This window comes from Stylophora pistillata, chromosome 12 (genome assembly GCF_964205215.1).
Source record: "Stylophora pistillata chromosome 12, jaStyPist1.2, whole genome shotgun sequence".
Taxonomy (NCBI): Eukaryota; Metazoa; Cnidaria; class Anthozoa; order Scleractinia; family Pocilloporidae; genus Stylophora; species Stylophora pistillata.
Window position 1 is genome coordinate 4,515,001 of NC_142530.1, and position 17,816 is coordinate 4,532,816.

The 17,816-nt window shown below is 38.2% G+C and overlaps 1 non-coding gene across 1 annotated transcript; it reads right to left on the bottom strand.

Annotated features, from left to right (window-relative positions):
• Positions 1–1,434: 1,434 nt before the first annotated feature.
• LOC111325967 (uncharacterized) lies at positions 1,435–14,720 on the bottom strand. The gene is made up of 4 exons (XR_015994112.1): positions 14,563–14,720; positions 14,261–14,340; positions 3,628–8,515; positions 1,435–2,373 (listed from the first exon to the last, which is right to left on the bottom strand). It is a non-coding gene; the product is annotated as an uncharacterized LOC111325967 (transcript).
• Positions 14,721–17,816: the final 3,096 nt, after the last annotated feature.

The window sequence follows — 17,816 nt, forward strand, 5'->3', positions numbered from 1 at the left end:
CAACTGAAGAAGGTATAAAGGTGTTCATAAATCCACAGGTCTTTGCTGCAGGAGGGACGAAGACTCGAGTCCGTCGAAGGTTGTATCGCTTGGCTTTCAATTCCACTGAGGAATTGTCTCGGCCATTCCAGCTTGCTAGCAAATGTACTCACTTTCTTTCAAACGTTTTTATCTAATTTTGCATAAGTAACGATAGTCCAGCACAAATGTTAGCCATTAAAGTCGGGGAAACACCTGACTGAATCATGCACTTCATTTTGGGGATCTGCTAACATTCTTCCTCCGCAGTGAAGATGGGAATGATGGAGGGAAAACACTTCCAACACTATGGAACATGTTCCTGGATCACCAAAATTCCTATTTCGGACAGTTGTCCCCTTCCACCCTCCACCCTCCTCTTTCCCCTCTCCACCCTCCTCTTTCCCCTCTTGTTTCCCCTCATCAATCCAGTCCGGTCATGATTGTAACTTTACTCTATCGGCGGTAAATTAGGCCGTTTATATCGATAAATATGTTGGCCCTTGCCAGGGGATACGCGAACCTATAAAATGCATGTAATAAACGTTGAAAACCAACCTGTCATGCATGGGCAAGCAGTTTTGGCTAGAGATTTAGGTATCTTTTACCTCTATGAGTGATTAGCATCTAATTTTTCCTTAAAATTTCAACCCTGGATCAAACATTAAGTTCATGAGAATAAAGGAAATGATCATCAGCTAAGTTCTCTCTAAAGAAATATCCCAAGTAATGGACCGTGCGCTAACGCCCCGACTGAAGGACGAACCCTTCAAATTTCAGGCTCCTAATTAGAGGGGGAGATTATCTGATCCAGGTGTTTAAAACAGGGTTCTTACACTTTTTCAGGAACCCAATTCAAGGACTTTCAAGGACTTTTTAAAGCATTTTCAAGGACCTTGGCTCTCAAATTCAAGGACGTTTTGCATTAATTAGGAACTAATAGAAATAAAGAACATTGCGTGCAGGCTCGGCCGAAAGTCCAACAAGCGTGACTTCAAGCATGCACATCAGTGATCACGTGCTAGGTAACCAGAGTTATTTCCAATGCACCAATCAGGTACAAAATGTATAAAAATCACATGTCAAACATTATAATCGGGCGCGGGATTTGAAAGAAAAACTCGCTTTCGCGATTTGTGCTAGAAACTTACACTTTTAACACCGAAAACAAAAGAAAACTTTGACTTTGATTCACCTGCACTTATTTCTAACCCTCTAGATGGTCAGACTGTTTGGGCCAAGCGTATGTTTGGGGGGAGTTGACAAAAGGCTAACAGTTTCAGCCTCTCATCACCCTGGTGTAGTTAACTATACAACGATACACTGACTGACACAGACATCTTACCACACTGACTACACGCCCCTACTGGAGGTCTGGGCTATGCTCGTTGAATTTCACATCAACTGGACATCGAATCCTTCTCTGTTTACATTTTATTGTAACACTACTTTACTTTGAGTGACTACAGCCCTTCCTCTCTGATAGAAGAAGGTATTTTTTAAAACATCAAGTATTGTCATCAAATTTGAAAAATATACGCAAACTAATTTAAATGCAAAAATAGGCGCATTGAGTATCCTTTTTTTCCCCTGGAAAAACGATCGCCGCACGGTCATTCTGGTTCCATTTTCAACCAGGCTGGTATGACTCATGTACACATAAATTGGATATAAATTTCGCTGATTTCTTATTTACACAAAGTTGAAAGTACCTCTATTAATAGAGAAAATAAACTAAAATACGAGAGCATCACAGGTGGTACTCTCTAAAAGTCTCAAGCTGTAAAAGTTATTTGGCAGAAAATGAAGTTAAGACCTTACTGAACTTTTCGTTTCTAACGAAGAATCAGTCTAACAAGTTTAACAAGTCGCAACAAGCTCCCTGAAATTATACTCGTAAATGAACGTGAAATGCTAACTGCACTCAGCGTCCATAAAACAATTTCTTAGCTTGTAGCTGGTTGATTTAACACCAGAAGAGCAATAAAATAAATCATTTAATGTTCGTCTTCAGTTTACATTAGGAACGCTTAAGCATACTTATGAGGTCTCTGTAAAAAGCTTTCGGTAACGTTTTCAACGTGAATAGCTCTAAACAATCATCTAGGTCCCTTTTTAGAATAAGTATTAACTGAGACCTTGAACAGCTTGTCAATTCTTTTGTCACTAACATCATTTTTGTACTCGAGCTGACTTTGGTCAGCGGTCTCTCCCGTTCAGAGGTGGGGGGCCTGCAAATCGTGACCACTCCAAAGCATAGGAATCAGCGGAATACAGCCTTTTCTGCCAATGTCTTTTCCATTCTGCGACAAAACTGCAAATCTTTGTTGACTTCAGTATTTTGGAAAGATCAACCTTGAGTAAAAATTTCAATAATGAAAGTTAAGTCAAAGGCATTAATGTAGTATTTTTAGTTGCTAGCGGTGAGTAAACTGGTGATTAGTTGTTATTCAAAGCCGGCAATGAACGGTTTATGAGAAAAACGTCCTTCACGATGGGAAAAGCAAAAACCTTGCAAAGGAAAATAAAATATCAACTTGGTATCATGGTATCACTAAGTGGAACAATAAAACGCAGAAGCGGGTTGTTGAAAAAAGTGCAAAAAACCAAAAAAAAAATTAAAAAACGAATGAACATTCATAACATCCAGGAACGCGGCAGAATACTAGAACTAAAAAAATGCTAAAAATAAGAAATAAATTTTTAAAAATAATATTTAGAAATTCGAGGGTCTGTATTTAATATAGGCTTACTTATCCATGTAGACGAAAAACGTTTCTGCGAGACACGACTGTTATTTATTGCGTAGATTTAGCGCCATTTGCATTCGTTCTCTTTTTTTTTAATCATTTTATACTATTGTCATATTGAGATATTAAGATCGGTGCACACAAGTGTAAGGGGTTCATGGACACCTTCTAACAAAATAGTAGACTTCATCGACGACTGCCACCAAATCGAAGACGAAGCGTGCATCCGCTAGCTTTTGCATTTATATGTACTTTTCGATTTTCAAGCATTTTGTCATAATCTTTGTTAATGCTTTTCGTGATTACAGTGAATAAACATATCTTATTAGACGTTTTGTTGTGTAGTATCGCTGAGTATTTTTACGAGTTGCGTCGTATTTTGACGAGCCGCGTGATATTTGTACTCGTCTATGGGGTTATTTGTACTCTACTGAGTATAGTTGGATAATAAACATATCTTATTGGACGCTTTGTTGTGTAGTATCGCTGAGTATTTTTACGAGTTGTGTCGTGTAGCTGTTTCTATTTTCTTCAATAAATGATGAAATTTCAATGTCGTCCTCGTTCGATTTATCTTATAAACTTGGATCAATATCCCCCAGCTATTCCGACTCTTCGTCGTCAAAAAGATGATTTAAATTGTCCGCCTTTTTGTTTGTAACCTCATTCCAATTCGTCGCTTACGCGATGCGAGAAAACCTGTCTAACCGGTTCTCTGGAGTTTTAATACCGCGTGATATTTGTACTCGTCTTAGGCGTTATTTATACTCGACGAAGTGTAGTTGAATAATAAAGAATTTTTATACCATTGTCATCATTATTCTTTTTCTGTCTCCAAATAATCGTTGTTTCAACTGACCTTTTGTCGCTCTTCTTTTCATTATCGCCTGGAAGCTTCACTTTAATGATTTCACAATAGTCCTTGGGGTTCATAAGGCCAACTGCGACCAAGCGCTTACAAGGACAAGCTGCAAAACTTGAAACCAATCGTTCTTCCACAATTTCACTCAGGAGATCACCAGATTTCACGTTGTATAATCGAAGACAGTAATGACCTAATGGATATGAAGCATGAACGCCCGCAATGCAGTCCTCGTTGCTGATAAACTTTGTAGAATCTACATTCGTGTCCTTCAATTGAGAAATCACTTTTCCCGAAACTACATCGAAGACGTACGAGTCAGTTTTATCAGAAATGATAAAGTATTCCTCAGTAGGAGAAAAAATAACAGAACTGCATATTATGTGTCGCCGATCGAGATGGAGAGAAGTTTCCCACAACACTCTGTTTTCACACCGCAGCTGCATTGAGTCCCCATCAGTATAGGTTAGCACTTCACATTTACTGTTACATGCCAAAAATGTACCATCAAAATTTCCAATAATTGAAACAATTTTTCCACTTGTTGTATCTAGAACAGTCACTTTCAAGTTCTGACTAAAGGAAGACAGATCTTTAATGACGATTCGTTCCTCTGATAGGGGTACAATATCGTAGGCGGCGTCAAAGGTAGGCCACCTTTGAATACAAACAGACAGCTCAGAGTTCCACAACTCAAGCGACTTCTCTCTTTTAAATAAGACACCTCTTTTGACGGGCACAAGAACAAGATCGGTAATATCAAAAAAAGGCCTTTCGCACTTATGCCTTTTATTAAAAATATCCCCAGTCCTAAGATTTATCCCCTGTATCGTTGTACCCACTACAACATAGAGAGAGCCGCCATCAATAGAGAAATAAACTTTTCTAGGGAGGAAAACATCAGAAAAGCCGCTTTTCTCTATGTCCTCCAGTAAAGGTCCCTGTCGTTCCACATCATCTAAGAGATCAAGTTCATGTAAGAGAAGTTCATCTGAGTCGTCGAGTTCATGTTGGTCAGGAACTATAGAATTCTTTTCCGAAAAGTCGTAAAGATCAGCTCCATTCTCTGATAGGACCCAAGGGTCAATTTCCAATATTACTGGTGGTTCAACCAGTTTAACACCCACCTCCATTGAGTTAAGAAGTTCAATATTCTTTTCTGGCGGGTCATTAAATTCCGTTCGTTGTACCACAACGTCATCAAGCTCATCTCTCTTTTCTGTGATGTTGTTGAGTTTCGCACCATGTTCTACTAAACCACCATGCTCAGCTCTCTGTTCTGGTAGGTCGTCAAGTTTAGCTCTCGGCTCCAGTAGATCAACAACTTCAGTTCTCCGTCCTGACAAGACATCGTTGTCAGTTTTCCGTTCCTGAATATCGTCAATTTCTAGTGGGTTATCTAAATCAACAAGTTCTACCTCTTCTGGTAGGCCAGCGAATTCAGCTTTCTGTTCCGTTAGATCGTTATTTTCGCCTCTCTGTTCCGTAAGGTCATCAAGATCTGTGCCTTGCTCCGCTTCATCGCTACTTTCACCTCTCCCCTTCCTTGCGTCGTTAAGCCTAAACATTTTGATTACATCACTCGAAGGGGAAGCTTCTATAAACAGCTCCTTATTTAGTACAAGAGCAAACGTCACAAGATAAGGGGGAATTCCTTGACACCAAAAGGGATCTCCTGATAAAAAGCCACTCGCATTGCAAGTTTGAAATGCTAAGGCGTACCGGCTGAGTCTCATCATCATCGAAAAGTTAAAAACATCATATACTGATTCAGTGCCCCTCTCAATATCTAAACACATAATCTGGCAATTGGCAGCAATCTCATTCTCAGCCCTCTCAGAACACAAACCGAATAGGAACCGGCAATCAGGAGATAACTTTAACATACCACAGTTTGTTGGAGTGTCAGCCCGTATCAGAGTCTTTAATCCATCATGTGTGTTAATCAGGTATATGCAACGCGCACAATCGGCGATCGCCATCAGCCTTCCACTAGGAGACCAAGCAAAGGATAAAATATCGCGTTCGTGGGAAAAACGAGTGATTTCAGTTCCATCTTTTAGACTCCACTGGGTGACAAACTTCTTCCGGTTTGGACAGTCAGTCAGCATCGTGGTTTTGTCCCCAGAAATTGAACACAAATTAAACCGGCACTTGCTCGTAAGAAAGAGTGGTTTCAGGTCTCCGGCCAAAGTATAAGCCTGGCAAAGAATCCCTGGTAAGATCAGGTTTAAGGTTGGATGGAAAACTACTGACCGGTAGAAGGACAAGGGGTCAGACCATTCTTCGTTTCGGTACACATAAAAAAAATCCCGGTAGGACCTCTTTGGAGACTCTTTTGTAAATTTTGGGTACTTGCATGACCCGTTTCCACAGGAGCTGGGCGGTGCGTAGGGACCACAGATGAATTGTGCCATCTTTACACTCACACACCAGGTAGTGTAGATCTGGTGAAACGTCAAAACAGACCACTTTATCTGAAGTATAAAACCGCATTAAAACTGCTTCTCCTTCTTCCTTCTTTCGCAAGTATTCCATATATGGTAAGTCCGCATACTTGGTGTTCAGCAGGCTTAATGCCTCTGCAGACAGTTCAGGTCCTCCTTCATTCAACAACGTTTGAAAGATAACATGAGGAACTTGTGATAAAATACTCACATGCCTTCGCAACAGCAATAACAACGTCTCGAGGGCTCTTCTGTAATCCTTTGACAATGCATTTATATCCTCCTTCTCTTGTACGCAGAGAATATCTTCAGTGGCGGCTGTACTCTTCACAGATAGCTTTGCATACGTCAATTCTATGTTCAAAACATAATTTTTGACAATGCCGTCGAGGCAATATGGTCGAGCATTCTTTTCTACCTCAAGTATATGCTGAACGCCATGCTGCAAGGCATACCTCGACGTCTGTTTCAATCCTGACCTCGGGATCCCCTTACGTTTCAAACTATCTAGTTCATCGGTGCAAACCTTTGCAATGACGCGTTGACATTCTCTTTCGTTCACTGTGAACTTCTTCTGCCTTGAAGTAGACTTTTCAATCAACCAGTCTTTGACCGACTTGTGAAAGAAGTTAATGCACTCGCCCTCGATAGGTAGAAGAGCCGATATACAATCTATTGCGTCGCGTACTTTTTGCTCATCAGCGGATGACCATTCTTTGGAAAGAAACAACTTACAAGCAAAATCCATTGGCAATGGTTCTCTTGCTGCCACAAGGGCATTTAAGAAATCATAGAATTGGACTTCGGTAATGCCCACTTCTTTCTGTAGCTCAGTTTTCAGGCGCTTGAAATAGTTTTGGTAAACTGACGATATATCTGATGGCAAGCTGCTTTTGATCAGTTCATCAACACTCATACGAAGAGCATTCTTGTCAATGAATTCTATTAAGTAGTAGGTAAATAACATGACTCCTTCTGATTTTTCAACAAGCTTCTCTAAAATGGTATCTTGGCGATCGGATTGCAGAACATGTTTCAGCTGTTCTTTAAAGCAAAGTCTGATGTCCATCAAGTTTTCTTGATCATTAGGTTTCAGTAGTAAGGGATTTAATTCTTGAAGCTTCTCTGAGATGTTCATTTCAGGTCGCGTTGTTACGACAAGTCGAATCCAATGCGGAAGCGTCTTAAAGTAATTGGCAATCACATTCAAAAGCTCATTACGTCCTTGGTATTCGCTTTCGTCTAAGCCATCTATTATCATGAGATGGATCAAGCCTGGGTCTTCTACATCTAAAAGAGGCTCTCCAAACAACGATTCAAACAGTTCTTCCACCTCCATGTCGTTAATCCCCACGCCCAGATTTCCTGAAAGATTTTTCACGAGAGCTTTCTCGTATTCTGGTAGTGAATCTGAAAGCTGACGGGCTAAGGACTGCAACAGCACTTTCGGATTTCTTCGGCGCGCCTTGTTATGCCGACAAAAGTGGCTCCCTGACAATCTTCCAGCTTTTGACATCTTTTGACATAAGACAGCCGAGATTACCGACTTTCCCATCCCCGCATTTCCAGTGATAACAATCACTCGATTTGGAGAACTCCTGTCTTCTAACCACCTCTCGACTTCTGCAAAGACCGACAAACGAGTTCCCTCCACATATTTACCTGCGTGATCACTTATATCACTTGAAGGGTCAACCTTTGCAAGTTTCGTAAGAATTTCATCTCTTCTGAGCCCTTCTCTTTCCCCTTTCAAACCTTCTACAGTTTGAAGCACTTTAGCCTGCATGTCCCGCATGTCTTTCAGCTGAGATTTTATGTCTTCCTCCGTATCTGCCCACTCAAGCAATACATCAATGAACTCTTGCTCTCCACTGTGCTCAGCCTGTAATCTATCGATTTCTGCCTGCTGCAAGCCAAGAACAACAAGAACAGCACTTATCTCCTGCCAGAGAGTTGAGAAAGTTGGATCAGCAACACCAGTTGTGGAAACATGGCCATACAACTGATTGCGGTAAAACTTCATACGAGCAAGATTTGCTTCAAGAGAGCTGTCACTGGGAGGTGGATTAGAATGCCAACCAGAGTGGGGTGGGGAGAGACCACAGATGTTGGATAAGAGAAGAAATAAAAGAGTGATATCAAATGTTTGGGAGTCCGGAGGAGTACCACTTGGAGGAAACAATAGATCCCATTGAGGTCTATGAAGGATCCTTCTTCTCAAGAGATTGTTGAGAGTTGAATAGTTTGCATTAAACGCGGCCGAAAGACTTGCTGGGGGATGATGTCTATTAAAAATGCTCCTTAGAACTGCTGTTCCACCATCGATGAGAAGGCGGCTGAGCTTTGCTCCATTCGTCTTCTCCACAGAGCCGGCTAGAGGTAAGGGAGCAGCTGATGCCATTTGGTCCAAAATACAAAGATTTAGTCATCAGGTGTAGCTGCATGTTTTGTGAAAGAAACATATGACAAATATGTTATTGCTTTTCTCTTAGACTCGTACCGGAAAGAGGAGTAAGACCCTTTTATGGACATTTCTACCCTGCTAGTTAGCTTACTAACTCCTCAAACGCCATTTAAAGGAACCTAACATCTTTTAAGTAGTAGGAATTCTTTACGCGGTCTTCAGGAATAACCTACCTATATATGTATGTATAGAAATTAATTGAACAAAAGCATTATTTATCACCAAAACTGCTGTATTAAGACGTGAAAAATTTTATGATCATTTCAACCCCTTCAAAAAGAGATTATTCCTGTATTTCCATATCCGCTCCTCCAGATAACTTCACTACGATGGATTCTATTCATTTATAGTTCAGTGGTGACCTGAGCTCCTTTATGCATCACTTAAAACCCTTTGGCAGTCACATTTTGGTGATGTCACGCTGGCATTCCAAAAGCTTATGGGTCAGACAAACGAGACAGCTGAGTAACTGAAGAATGTGAGTACGTGGGATCAGAGAATCCTGAGAACAACAAATTAAAAAATAACCTATAAGATAACTTACTACTGAAGGTCAAAAGCATGGTCAGTACAAGGAAGGGGAGACCAGCCTATACATGTACACTTGTCAAAAAAAAAATACGGGTCTCTAATGCCTGCAGCTATCATCTCACGGGAAGATAAAAGTTATATTTCATAGCAAGCTTGCAAACACACAGACCATAAATACAGTAAGAATACATTAATTTGGCATCCACAGTGAGGTTGGAACACATGAATTCATTACCAGGGAAGAAGTAATAGACAAAATAACCCTACTAAGCGCTAAATAAACCTAATATGTGTATGACACTGAGACAAATACTAATTTCACCATCAACTCACAATTGATTATTTATCAATATTAAAAAAAGTTGTTCACCAATTGCATTATTGCAACCTGGCAAAGGCAAAACATTCTTTATACCAGATACTTTGTGGAACAACCCTGTCTTCATCATCACACCATCAGAATTAGCAAAGAAAATAGCCACACCTTCCCACACTTTATGTTTAATAAGCATTTCTAAAATCTGCATCCATTAAACCAAACCAAAATTAACAGAAGCATGTGACTGACAATTCAATCTTTTTGCCCAATTAACAAATGGTAAACACCACAGCGTACACTATTGAGTTATGGATGCACGCAGGAGGTTGCTAAGCACGAAAAAAGCGTAAGAGTCGCTCGAGGCGATAGCCGAGAGCGACTCTAACTTCTTGAGTGCTTAGCAAACCTCCCAAGTGCATCCATAACTCAATAGTGTATGCTGTGGTGTTTACCATTTGTTTTATAACATAACATTGATACATTGTAGCTAAAGAGTTCCCTTTTATTTAACAAATCTTATGCAACCAGAAAAAACAAGCACCCGCGGAAAAATAGTCTTTGCATTTGCTCACGTCAGCAGCGTACACCCATGGGCAAATGGGGGACGCTAAATTGACCAATCAGAGCGCGCGCTTTATTTTGGTTATGTTATAATTAAGCATGAAACCATTCACCTCCAATCAAAAGGACTGACATCAGGAGACAAACCTTGATAATTAACCTTCTTTTAAGCTTTACACTATGACGTTACCATTTCAACCATTTTTCAGTTATGAACTAAATTTACAAAAGCTCAGATGATACTTCATTATTAACAGTTTCTAACTGAAATTCATCAATATGTACTGTGGTAAATACTTTGTTGAGCAAAATCAAAAAATATATATACGTATGTTTAGTATGGTGTCATCCTCACTAGGACAGGTGGTTACCAAGCTTATCAAACAAGCATGTAGAAATAATATAATCAACTAATACATGGAAAGAAAATGTCATCCCATATTTTACAGGGTTAATGAATTTGGTTGGTTTTAAACAACAGGTTACATGTTAAGGGTGATCAGAGCGAAGACACATTAGTGAATTAAAATAAAAAGATGGAAGGTACACATCTAATCTGCTGAACTTACTTAAGACTATCACATTCATTAACAAAGCAAGAGGCACAAATGTAATCTACTTTACCAAAGAAAAAATTAATTACAAAATTTTGCAACTGTCAGCAGATTCTTGATATTTATAGTCAGTGGCTGTTAAATACTGTGTTCCCTTGACACTAGTTTACACTGGCAGTAGGAGCATTAGAAGCCAACTCTCAGGGCTGTGCTCTAGCAGCGCCCGGTGGCTCCTGGCACCTTACTTTTGCTTTTGGGCAACTCAGGAATCTTACTTTTTTCCTAAAAAAGCATATGCTGGGCACCCTTGATTTCACAGTTTAAGAGCACTGGGCTCCCTTCAATTTTTCTTAGAGCACAGCCTTGACTCTATAGCAAAGAAATAAATTAGAAAAAGGAAGAAAGTTTTCAGAAAGAGTACTGCAGTGCCCCATTAGAACTACTATAACTAGATGGGTATGGAAGCTTACGTCACACTTGTAATCAATCAAGGAAAAAGAAAATAACAAGTAGATAGATAGGTAGATAGGTAAATTCATTTCAATTCGAGATGTACAATGAGCCAGCCACTCGTACGAAATACATTCAGATATATAAAATTCTACATATACAGTTAACTAAGAATATACAGATACTATATATTAATATAATGAGAATATAAATTACTTAATATAAAATACTTCCTAAAAAAGAATACATTATTGTGGTAACATGCTTTCTAGTAAAGTATTATTAACCGGCCGTGATAAATATACTAAGAATAAATGCATAACATGAAGAACTGGTAATGTATAACATTATTGTGATAAAAATGCAAGAAATAAATACCAATGCAAAAAAAAGCCAAAAAAAGTGATGTAAAGTTGTATGAAATCAAACTTGTGCAATGCCAAAATTCCATAGAGGAACTTACATTGGGTCAGAGGAGGTACCTCACTGTTTTTGACTGTTCAAGTTAGCCATAATTTCATTTTCCTTACAAAATAAACACATTTACTGTATGTACAATAAGATCAAACACAAGAGAAAGAAAGAGAGGGAACACTTCATTTTTCAAAACATTATATTGCATTCAGAAACCCACATGGCAATGATAAAAAAACACAACAGCAGGAGACCACAGCCATGGAATTTTATCCAATCACAGCTGAGCACAACAACCTGCTAAATGATGAATATACTTATTGACTTCATTGCCTGAAGAAGACTAGCAGTATGAAGTCCAAAATAATTGGTGATCCACATCCGAATTACCACATCATGAGACAAACAATTACATTTGTCTTTTAAAGTAAATTGTATTATTGTTTATCACAAATATAAAAATTCTCAGCTTTCTGAACTTTTAACCCTTAATTTATGCCCTTACATCAGTCTGCATATTCTTCATACTGTCATCTACACCTTTCTTGACTATCCAGTCATTTTGTATCCATGCTCGTTTCGCACTCAGTTGCACCCAATTTGAGTCAATTCGTACCCAAACTACTGGTTGATTCCTAACTGTTCCAATATGCACTCATTCAAAATACCTCAACCTCAAGCATGTGAACAGATGTCAAGTTGTTGTGGATGACAAGTTAGTAGAGTCAAGCAAGTAAAATACAGGAAGAATTCTTTTGCGTAATGGATACTTGTGATCTCAAAAACCAAAATTCTTTGCTACCACATTTAAAGGTAAGTGTGATATTTTCAATCCAAAAGTCTGTTGTTTATACTTGACACTATTTTAATGATAAAATCTAATGAAATGTAAGTGTGATTTCACCTCCCTCCCCTCCTTTGTTATTAATGGTAATGATTTAATTTATCCTAACTTTAATCACACTTAATTAACCCTTTCACTCAAAAGATCTCTTTTATTATAATTTAGTATTATAATTTCTCCTTACTATCTGTCGCCCATTGCTTGAAATTCTAGCTCTTAGTAAGATGGTAGTCCCATAATTGACACTCTTCTTTACTCCCATCACTTGCCTGCTTGATTTTGTATTGATATTGTAAGGAGAATTTCTGTTTTGGTCACTCATGGGAGTTAAAGAGTTAAAATTATTAAAATGGGTACAAAATGACTCAACTGACTGGGTATGAATTGATGCAGCAGGGAAAAATGGGTATCAAACAACCATGAGTACAAAAGAGCTGATGGGGAAAATTTTCCTAACAATTATTTTGAGCTTGTGGAAAACTTGTAACATGATTCTTTAGGCAGCAATAAGTTGGGTAATTAAACCCCCCTCTGATTGGCATTAACCTGTATGGATCCTCATAAATGAGTTAGATGCTTCTTTTGAAATAAAAGTTGACTTTCTTTTTTTGAACACTTTAAATAATAAATAATTGAATTCCTAGTGTAGAAAAATGACCAGTACAGACTAAACATTTACACTACCACAATTCTTATTCTCATAGAACGCTTTTGAAACTGTAGATCCTAGCACTTGCACCACACAGGTCACATAATTTTGAAACAGTTTTGGCATGACTGACCGTAAAATATTTGATGCTAGGAGGTGGAGTATTCCATGAGGTCTAGAATGTGATGGTCTTTACGTTATATTATATGAGGACTGCAATTTTTTTGTCTTTGTCTTGTCCTATTGACAAGATGTGTCACATCTGAGCTCAAAATCTATTTTCTTTCTTATTCTGTTTCCAATGAACATGATGCTTTGAACATTGCTGATATCCCAGCTAGTACTACATAATGAGCCTGGAGTAGCATTTGCCTAATTAATTCACAAAAAGTTGCTTTGAAGGCCACACCGATAAATCAAACTTCCACATTCTTTATACAAGATGAATAATTCTCTGCTTTAGTACCCTGTATCATTAGAAACATTCCACAATCAACATCTCAAAGAAAGTAATGAATTAACAATCAACATCTCAAAGAAAGTAATGAATTAACAATCAACATCTCAAAGAAAGTAATGAATTAACAATCAACATCTCAGCATCTCAAAGGAATTATTGAATTAATAATCATGATGCCTATATTGTATAACTGAAGTTGCTGACAAGTTTGACATTTAGTAACAAACACTGACTGTGTTAAAATGCAAATTAGTGGAAACTAAACTGAATACAACAAACTTATGAAAATACATAAATATGAACTGCGGTTATGAAACGTATATGTGCACGATCCCGTACAGGCCTGAATTTTTTTCAGGTCTGATTTTCACTATTGCTTAAATAGTGCTTTCCTGCGAAGGATCGTGCACATATAAACTGAATACATTAGAGAAATCTGCACAACTCACAAAGTTTACCGTTCCATTACACTAATAAGTCTGTGAAATATTCACTATATATTGAAACTCTACATATATTCTAACATCACAGGTGTACCTAATATAAGGTCTTAAAGATTAGTGAGTCTTAATCACTTAGCTCTTTAGCAGTTTTACTTTAAATGATTCCTCGAAGAGAGGAAATCTACCAAATCTCGTGGAAAGTTTAGTGCAAAAAAGCTGAACTTGATCTGTTTTTGTATTGAAGAATTTTCAGTTATATGTTAAGAGGTTTACATTCTTACTAGTCATGTTTCTCCCTTAGGGGACACTGTACTGATTATTTCATCTAGAAATCTAAAGCACCGGGAATATAATCAAACATCTAGACATGATGAAATCTACGTAAAACATGAACTACCTCAGGAATTTAACCAAATCAGTTGACCGATATCGATGGGAACGCGTCCATCGCATTTTCAATCGTATTCACTAGTATTATTAAGAACGACGCCTACCAGTTGACTGAGTGATTTAAACTCGTTGCGTAGTCCACCACAAGATCCTGGTGTCTCTGATATTACTCTCAGCGCAAATCCTATAAGAAATCATTGCAAAACACTCATGTTTTTCACTATTAAGCACAAAAACTTCAACGCAAAACTGACTGCATTTCAATGCTTCGAACCACCGTGCACTACTACCGCCGAAATCGAACACGGAATAAACCTGTTATGGGTGAAACCAGCCAAACTAACGAACATCGGGTTTATAAGTTTCTGAAAATTGAGAGATCACTAATAATTCTATGCTGACTAACCTCGCTGGCGAGAAAAAGACTCGGTTTTACCGAGAGAAACAACAACAAACTCTGAACACGCCTCGCCACGGGAAATGTGCTTGCCGAAGGAAAGAGAAATTACAATCGAGTTAATTATGCGGAAGACTAAAAGACTAGAACTAGCCCGGAATTTGGAAGGTGAAAATTCTGGAATGGAATATGGAATGGTAAGAAGACTTGGAATTACAAATCACATGCCGTTATGTCAAAAGTCACTCTTGGTCTTATTCACTCGCTAATGTCATTATAGATACTTTTTATGAGTCATACAGTCAAAAATTCTTTCTACGTGTGCGTATCCTTCAAGTGTAAGATCTGAAATACAACGTCTCAGCCTCTCACGGTACCCGAGCTAAGCAACCAGCAACCAACCGTTTCACCCGCTTAGCCATGGTTGCGAAGAGAAAAAGAGAAAGCGGTAGGGCGTTCTATGTGGTACCAGCCAATACAAGAAGCTCAAACATATTGAGTCTGGCCTGGTGTATCGATGCATCACGGATGCCAACAATCATAAAAAGAACACATCAACTGGAGACCAGTACGACATTGGACCATTAAGGACACAAGTCGATCAAGTAAATGGCTGCCAGTTTTAATGGCTGCCAGACTCTCTAAAGATAGCTAAATGGCACTCCTTAGATTATATTTATGAGACCAAACTGTTTAAGGTAGTACACAGTGCATACAATGATTTGCTACCAGAACAACTGTCCGAAAATATTATTGTTAAGAGGTCGAGTGGTGCGAAGTATTCATTAAGGGGGTCAGATAATATTCTTATACCAAGATTTCAATCTCGCTATTTAGAACGTTCAGTAACTTATAGAGGGGCTGTTCTTTGGAATACAATTACGTCTAGGAATGCAGACAGTGAAGACCTTAAGAAACCACGACGGCGACGGCAACGAGGACGAGGAAAAACAAGAGATCTAATTGGCAGAACAATAGCTCAGCACGTGAGTTTTGAAACTTTGTACATTTCTTAGCCGTCCTATGCAAAACAACAACGTGAAATCGCCAAAATTTGCGTCGTCTGCGAACCGAAACCGCGACGGCAAATTATTTTAATTTCCATTTGAAACTCAACGGCTACTTTATACGTCATGCTGAAGTTGAGCTGTGGCGCTGTATGAGACAGTAAGCTCCTGCAGCCATTTTTGAAATTCTGACTAAGAGTAGAAATTCGTTTTTTAATCGAACTCTTCCTTGGCGTCGCCGTCGTGGTTTCTTAAAGTCCCTATTGTTCATGCTACACGAAAGAGCATAGATTCAAGATTAAGTAGGATCGTTGAATTTAAAGATTCTCATTTTAAGGTAACATCTGCCTCAACAGTTAATTTTTGTGATCAAGACTATTTTTATTTTTAATGATATCTTTGCAGATTATATCACATATATTGTACAAATTTTTATAATTTAACTATTAGTAATCTTACTTTTGTTTTGTATGTAAGTTAGCAATAGATATTAGTTTTAGGACTAGTTCAAATGCACCACCCTATAAGCGCGAAGCTTTAAACACTGATCGTGTTGAAATAAAGTTGATGTTATGTTATGTTATGTTATGTTATGTTCATTGAGCGTAGGACGAAATTTAGGGCATCCCCAATTCTGTCCAATGAAATCATGGCAAATAAAACCAAAGAGCCCAAAACCTTATTCTTCTTTTAGTTTCTTCCCTATCTCGATATGAGTAATCTAAAGAGGGTGGCAAGGGGTTTTTCAGTGACGCGAGATGGCCCCAAAATTTTCAGCGCGATGCGTCACGGATTGAACCCAAATTATCCGCGTGACGCGGGACCGGTCAACGTGATTTGCTATTTTACAAGCGCGTGACGCGTGATTTACTAGACTTACTAATTACATTTCCGTGATGCTGTAAGTGAATGCTCTTTGACCCAGAAGGTAGTCTGAACGTCATTCGTCCTCCTCCCCAACCCACGGGGGATATCGCGATACGAAGCCCGAGTAAGCGCTCTTGGAACGTCTAGTTTCAAAAATTAAGTCGTCTTTGATTGTCTAACAAAAAGCAAAATGACAAGTGAAAGGCAATTCATTCCAGAATAAAAAACGTTGAGTGCGAAATAATTTCAAATAATACATCTGATGAGCTGAGTGTTACATTATTAAGTGAACGTACTTTCTCATTTTTACGCGACGCGTAATTGGTAAAAAAAATTATCGGTGATGCGTCATCCTCTCTAAACAATTATGACAAAATATGGGCAAAGCTTTCTTTATTTACAGAATTGATTTAAGTACAAAAAATTAAACCGAATTTGTAACAGAATTCGAAAGCACCTAAGGTTAATTAAACAGCTAGTAAAAGGGTGATCATATCCAAGAAAAGTTCATCAAAGATGATGGATGACTATGTCAAAGAACAGAGGGTACGCATCTCAACTGCTGACTTTACTAAATTAAATATTATTAGCAGGCACAATGTTAGACCATTTATAGCCAGCTGAAGGAAATTTATTGGAAATTAAAAGGAAGACCCAATTTAATATTCCGTGGTAGGTTTATAGTTTACATTTAGGTAGGTTTCTGGATTTAAGAAAAATGTTAGACACGACTGACAATACGAATCATGATTTCTAACTAGATATCAATGCATGCACTTACATTCGCATTTTTTTTTTTTATTATATTACTTAATCTCAATCTTTTTAAAACTGAGCTCCCTTAATATTGGTTTAAACTGGCAACGAAAACAACAGTTTTAGGCTTGTAGCCTTGGAATTATCAAAATTAAAAGCGTCATTCCATAAATTATGTCTGTGCAAGATATCATATTGCAAGGTAATTATCATTATTTTTGAACATCAATCCCAAACACCACTGAAACTCTTATCTTGAGCATGCGGTTGCAGTGCATGTGTGGACACACTGCTACCCCCATCAATTGGGTATAAAAAACTAAAATTGTAAAAATTCTCTAAATCAAGCAATGCAAACTAATTTGCCAGCTCTTTTTCATGCAGGTTCTGATATCTTGAAACATACTCCTAATTACAATCATATTCCCCCGAAAAAAGGTAAACGGAGAAGAAAAGAATCATTTAGCTTGAAATAACCTCCTCCGTCTTACCAGTTTCAAAAGTATACTTTGAAAGTGGTTTAAGGCTTTCTGAGCTTCCTAAGAAATATTTTATGAAAGCAACAGAGTACTTTTTCTGTGTTTGCATAGCTATTTCTAAGAACTGGAAGGATTGGGAGAGTTTTCGAAAGTT